The 6,885-nt window shown below is 33.4% G+C and overlaps 1 protein-coding gene across 1 annotated transcript in view; it reads left to right on the top strand.

The window, feature by feature from the left end:
- The first annotated feature begins 1,433 nt into the window (after positions 1–1,433).
- LOC128998034 (ITG-like peptide) overlaps positions 1,434–6,885 on the top strand; it is a 97,713-nt gene continuing 92,261 nt past the window's right edge. The window contains exon 1 of the mRNA XM_054423975.1: positions 1,434–1,525. The gene's annotated coding sequence lies outside the window, so the exon portion shown is untranslated. The remainder of the gene's footprint in view (positions 1,526–6,885) is intronic.

The raw sequence follows: 6,885 nt of genomic DNA, 5'->3' as shown, positions 1-6,885 counted from the left end.
ATTTTGAAACTGTTGCAATTAAATAATGCTATCTAGAGGCACGACAAGTTTAATATAATATTTGTCTGATGTGGTTGATTTTAAGTTAGTTTTTTTCGTAATTTATATAATTCCTTTAGCTAAAACATCGCGCTCATTTCTGTGTATAGAGCTATTTAGCAATCCAATCTCCTAGGCTAGATACATTATCTATCTTCATTTATGATCTAACAGTTTGTCTCATTTCGTTGACTCTGTGATAGAAAGTAATATAAGTACGTACTGTAGTTGGTTGAATAAATTGACCGCAGACTGTATGTATGTTGTTAAATAGCTAAATATACTGGGGATTACACAGTCTAAAACACGGTTAACCTTTATATGTATACCACATGTATAACAAGACGGTGATATCACTAGATATAGATAAAGAGATAATTGAGGAAAGTGTGCAGAGCAGAGTGGTTATTACTCTAAGCTTCAAGTACAAGGGCTGGAAACAGCCTACTTCAGCCATAATGACATAGCCCAATCGTGAATGTCTCATTCTCCATTCCTCCCCAGTTCGTCTTTCTTATTGTTTTTATCAGTTTCTCGTCTCATTTTGTTTTTGATTTCCTCTCGCCAACGCCTACAATAATTCATTTTATTTACTTACCAGTATTTTACCAATTGGTAACTGAACTCGACAACTCGCCTTGCCTTATTCTGCATTCTCTCCTGTATCTCAGTAGATTTGTATATCTTGTGTTCATTTACGCGTCTTTTTTTCTGTTAAATATCATTTTCGGGAACAATGAGTTACGCTTCACGAAACGGCGGTTCTTCCCTTTACTTTAATGTTTTACTCTATGTAACAAACATTGAATAAAATAAAATTATCCAACAGTCACCTGACAAAGTGGGCTTCATTGCACAGATTATAGTACAGAAAGCCTTACTTTGGCGCACATCTGTATTCCAACCAAACACAAAACAAGAAACACAAAACAGCGTGCTTTTATTATGCACGTAATCCGTGTACGCTTGAAAATAAGTTGGCAACACTTGAAGATATTACGACTACGATCAGCTGGTGCAGCGTTTCCCATTCCGTACAATGTTTGGATATAACTTAATAACGTGTTTTACAGTGTTTGAAAGACTAATTATTTGTATGATTTATAGTAACTGTAGGAAAAATATAATGTGTAACTCGAGTGCAAACTGTCTTTGCTGCACTCGAGAAATCTTCCACACTCGCCTGCGGCTCGTGCGTAAACATTTCTCTCGTGTGCAACTTCGCCCACTAGTTGTTACACAAATAACTATTAGAAACCCATTATAATTGCGACAAACTTGTTTCCCACCTCACAATACCAGCAGTAAACGTTGGGTACGGGTATGGGTGTGTGGGTGCGAGGGTGTAGGTGTGTGGGTGTGTGGGTGTGGGTGGTACTTGGGGTGGTCGGGTGGTTCGCGCCTTGCGGTGCAGAGCAGTGCGTCACTTACTTCCCTAGGTCAGCTAGGCTCCTACACCTCATCAAAACTCTATCTGCTCACTCAGGTAAGAGACCAGTTTTGTTCTGTTTTCTCTTCCTAGCTCTATACAGAGGATATTTCACAAATTGTAAAACGTTTCATGCTCTATGTACTTATTCCTACAGCCATTTCTGTGGTCGATCCATGAGTTTCAGTGTCAACTTCGATCCCGCTAAAACAAAGGAACGCCGCGCCGTGCCGAGTAAAAACACTGTTTCTCCCGCATCGGGTGAATTACTGGTGAATCGTGTGCAGATATTACAATGGTTTTCGATACAATAATTTAAACTAAATGGGATAGTTTCGTTAAAAAACAACAAGTATATTTATTTACGATAATACCTTGATAAATTGTTGTAACTTATACATTAAAAATTATTCATACTATACCAGATTCATTGTAGATTTTACAACTAACTGTTCAAAACCAAAAGGGTTATACGTTATATTATTTTTAGATTGAACGTGGTTCTCCCTGTTAGGGATTTGTTTCAGCGGAAGAGTGGCTTTTAGTTGATAACAAATAATTTCTCTGGTGTACAATGTTGTGCCAACTTTATTTTATTCATACATAAATCCAGCAACTTGCTTGGGTGGGCATGAATCATAAATTAAAAAACGACTTCTCGATTTGAAAATTGTTATTTCGATGTTTTATTCATAATTGTATCTCTTTCACTGCAACATAAAATACAAAATATAATTAAGAATTGTTTTGCTTATTAATATATTATTGCCAAGTTTCTTCTCATTTTTTACGTTAAAATATTTCTCATAGGATGTTGCAGTTTCGGCTTTTTGAGTGCTAAGGAAAAAATTTAATGGCCGTATTTTTTTAAACTGCGGAAAATCCTAATATCAATTATACACTCTATTAAATCCTCGTCCTATTATCCTTGGACAATAAAGGAGATATAGATCTATACGCTGTGTATGAGTAAGAAGTATTTTTATGTAGAGCTTAGTACTTTTAACAATCCCAACAAACATTTATTTAATCCCCCTAATAAAAATTTCCTCTGGAATTACGTAAGTCACAGGGTACTACTCATACTACAACATGACTTATAATCACCAAATCACCAATATAATCACCAATAAGTGATTATAATTAATTATAATCACTTTTAGGTGATTATAATCATATCAGATAATACGTAACACGATGATGAATATAATTAATTATTGACTTGGCATGAGTTTCGGATTATATTAAAAATTACGTTTAATTGTTTTCGTTTTCTGTTTTGACTGATTTCGTTCGCATGTAATGTTTGTATTTTACAGTTTAAAAGTTATTAATTTATACTGGGACCATCAGAAACCACTTCTGGTTCTGGTTGGAAAAATAACAACATTTATGCAATAGTTGAAACAATACATTTTCCTAAGTGTGCTTGTTTAATTAATATATAATATATATATATTTTTTTACGGTGCAAAAGGTGCGAAGATTAATTTTTGCAATCATTATATTTAATTGTATAGTAAGTATTTGGGAACAGATAAATTATTGTTATTTGATGAACAATTCTGACAAGAAAGTTAAATAAAATCAAAAACAAAAAGAAAGAACACTGGAATTATGAAAAATATAATAGGAAAATGCAGACATAGATTCACTGTTGAAACCCAACCAATGAACTTGATTTGTAAGTTAGCGCAATGAATGCATGCCAATTGAATATCTGCATGATCATTTATCATTTATGAGCCCCAATCAGATATCAAACTCGGCATAAATCACAATTTTACAAATAATGAATATATATTTCAGGATGTAAGGTGTAAACATATATCTAGGTATGTTGTGATGTAAACCCTTACTTCGTGACTAACTACAATATTTTCATATTTCAAACCAAGAGCACATTTCTACTTTAAATATATTTTAAGCCTAACGAATTGAACGACTTGTATTTCGTGCAGAGTCGTGGCATTATTTTGTTTTAGAAACAACGATAAAAATTATTTGAACTTCAATTTGTTACAATTCAATTAGTCCTACTTAGGAAATCAAACAAAAGGTTTGTAGATGCACAAATGTAAATCTTCCATGATCAATATAATGCGTAAATAGTTTTTTTGTTATCTTAAGTAATGAGGAACTTTCTCATGGTTTTCTTGTATCCAACCTAACTATTTTCACAAATGAAGAGTTAAATTGCTAATTGAAGTGTAGAAAAAAGATTCAGGAATCAAAAAATAAACCACTTTAACAACTGCAAACAACATTTTAATAAAAAAAATACTAATAATTGCTTACATCTTCGAACAAATATAAACCAAAGTCAGTTTTAAGAATATGACTAAACAAATATAAACCAAGTCATTTTTAAGATTGCAGTATGACTAAATCAAAAGTTATAGCATTGGTTTAGCAGAAAAACCAAAGTCCAATGTGTTCTTGTCGATCCAATGAGTTTGTTGATGCGGATGGTTGACAGCCGTACTAGTAGTAGTACTAGTGGTAGTACTAGTGGTAGTACTAGTAGTAGTACTAGTAGTAGTACTAGTGGTAGTACTAGTGGTAGTACTAGTGGTAGTACTAGTGGTAGTACTAGTGGTAGTACTAGTGGTAGTACTAGTGGTAGTACTAGTGGTAGTACTAGTGGTAGTACTAGTGGTAGTACTAGTGGTAGTACTAGTGGTAGTACTAGTGGTAGTATTCTCAGCGCAGGGTGGTGCGGACACTAGGCCAGATTATTCTGTAATAAGAAAGGATGGCGAATAGATCTTTCAGCTGATTGTTGGTGTGGAAACATCTTTTTTTGTCCTAGGACGCTAGGCACGAGCCTGGGATTGTTTTTCACATTACTTCAGGCTAGACCTAGGGGTTGCGGTATTATCACTTAGATAAGATCCATTGGTGACTTGGCGGGGATCGAACCAGGGACATCAGGGACTGAAGTCCCGCGCTCTAACCACTACGCCAGCTCGCTCCCCCAATTTTACGAGGTTTAAGTATGTATTATATTATTATTTTTCATTTCTTCACTGTGTAATGGGAACATACACTACACAGTGAAGAAATGAAAAATTGTAAAATGACACTCAGGTCCCTTAGCAGTCTTGCTCTTAAAATATAGAAACTCATATTAATTTATGAATCATCATAACAGTGTTAGAAGATTTTTTAGATGATGACTGTATGTTAAATCTTATCTCTCTAGAAACTTAACATGTTAAAACATTAAACAAAACCATATTAACACAATGGCAAATACACTTTTAAACGCCGCCTGAATATGGAATCTCCTATCTATTGGAAGATAGGGGTAACAATTAAGTGACTATTTAAGGATTTGACATTGCATTGCGAGACGCACAATCGCCCACAAATTAATTATCGGAAAAACAGCTACCTTATAATTTTTCGACAGTCAAAAATAATGTATTACAGCCATATGACTTTAATCGCAATTTCAAACAGTGCAATAATAGTGTTAAGTCATGTACCAACAAGTAGTAATAGGTATGAGCCAGTGCAAGCTACATGTTCACATTAGGCCTGCCACTGAATATTACCAGTACAATTCAACTAATGTAGGACTACTAGTAGCCCACCCCTCGCTATGACCGAGGCCAAGTGAACGGGCCAGGGCTATGCAAAGTGAAAATACCCCTGCCAACCTCTTAAAAATCATATTAAGCATTATTATTATTATTATAATAATAATAATAATAATAATAATTATTATTATTATTATTATTTGAGCAAATGGTCTCGGCTGGCGTGTCCTAGGGCTTCTGCGTCTTTGCGCGATTGCTGGTGCGTATGCGTGTGTGTGTGTGTGTGTTTTCTTTTGTATATTCCATTTATAATAATTACAATTTTTTTTTTTTTAATTAGTAAATTAGTTAAATAAATTGAATTTTTGCTTATTGTGTTAAATGTGTATATTTATATTAGATTAAGAAATTTCATTGTATTTTTATTTATTTATATTTAAGTTTGTCAGGTTAAGTGTAAGAGAGGGCCATGTGGCCATAACTTTGCCTGTTAAAATAAAGAATTTTTCATTTCATTTCATTAAGGTAACGATTGGTATGGGAGATGTTTGTGCCTTTAACCGCCGAAAAATAATCTTTATAAATACTGGTGTAGTTTTAGAGAAGTAATCTTTGAAAAATATTAAGTTTTTGTTTAGGTATGTGGATGGATTCAGAAGACATCTTAATAAGTCCGATTTGACCGCTTTTGTATTTATAAATGAAAACATTGAAATTCAATACACTTTGAAAATCAATGATTAAAGGAATTCTCAAAAATGTAAAAGGCCCCCTCACCTTAAACTTAACAGTGTTGTTTTATAAATAGAGATGAGAGATTATAGCCTACTGAGTCATTATCTTGAAAATCATTGGCGATTAATGGGATTGGCCCCAGTCTGCTGGACAGAGGACAGAAGTCCAAACCACGAGACCACAATAATAACTTTACACTCATAATGTGGCCAATAAAGTATATAAATACGTACATTTACGGGTAAACAACAGTAAGTTCAGAGTCAATACAGGTGTTTAGTTATAGCCCGCCTCCAATAATAATTATGACATCCTAAACACCTGATTCTGTAATAATTAATTAAATTTTCTGCCTCAGCTGTTTTCTAATATAACATTTACACTTATTGCATCAAGAAATGTGTATGCAATAAAAATATAGTGTCAGGTGTTACTGTAAAAGTATATTGATTGGTTTTTACATTAATAAAAATCGTTATTATTTTTATAGAATTTCAAGATTTGGATTCATTCACTCCTTTGATTAATTTTAAAGGAGTGAATGAAATTGTACTAATAGTAACTATATAACCCATATTAGTAATTATGCATTGCATACCTTATCATTTTATGAATAACACTGGTTTCTAGTTAATGTTACAGCTGATTAGTGTCGTAGAGTATGTTTTATTATTTACATTGATGGTAAAATGTATACATAATTAATTGTGGTTGGCCTGATTAGTTCTGTCACACGTTACATCGTTAATTTGACTATCATAACTGGACTAACGAGAAATTGTAACAGTAACCTAGTCAGATACGTTGTTTTGCTCACTTCAGGTCATGTTTATGTCAAATATAAATCAATGGTGTTTAGACAGTTCCAGATACTGTTCTAAATAACTTAAAATTGAAGTTGTTACACGCTTTGAAGCTAGAAATAAAGCTATCAATATATTAGACAGGAGCTAACTAATTTGTAACCAAAGACCAACTGGTCCGATACGCGGCAAAAACTGAACCTCGAGCAAGCTACAATAGCGTATATCTCACTTGCAGCGGAAATGGAAATTTGATCAGAATTGAAAGTTATCCCTTACTCCTTTTCTTATTTATAACTTTGGATAATGTTTGAAGGAATAAATGATTTGAGAA

Source organism: Macrosteles quadrilineatus, unplaced genomic scaffold (genome assembly GCF_028750875.1).
Source record: "Macrosteles quadrilineatus isolate MER2022 unplaced genomic scaffold, UCM_ALF_1.0 Scaffold_7__1_contigs__length_78375512, whole genome shotgun sequence".
NCBI classification, from domain to species: domain Eukaryota; kingdom Metazoa; phylum Arthropoda; class Insecta; order Hemiptera; family Cicadellidae; genus Macrosteles; species Macrosteles quadrilineatus.
The sequence above is the reverse complement of the archived record's forward strand: the minus strand, read 5'-3'. Positions and strand labels throughout refer to the sequence as shown.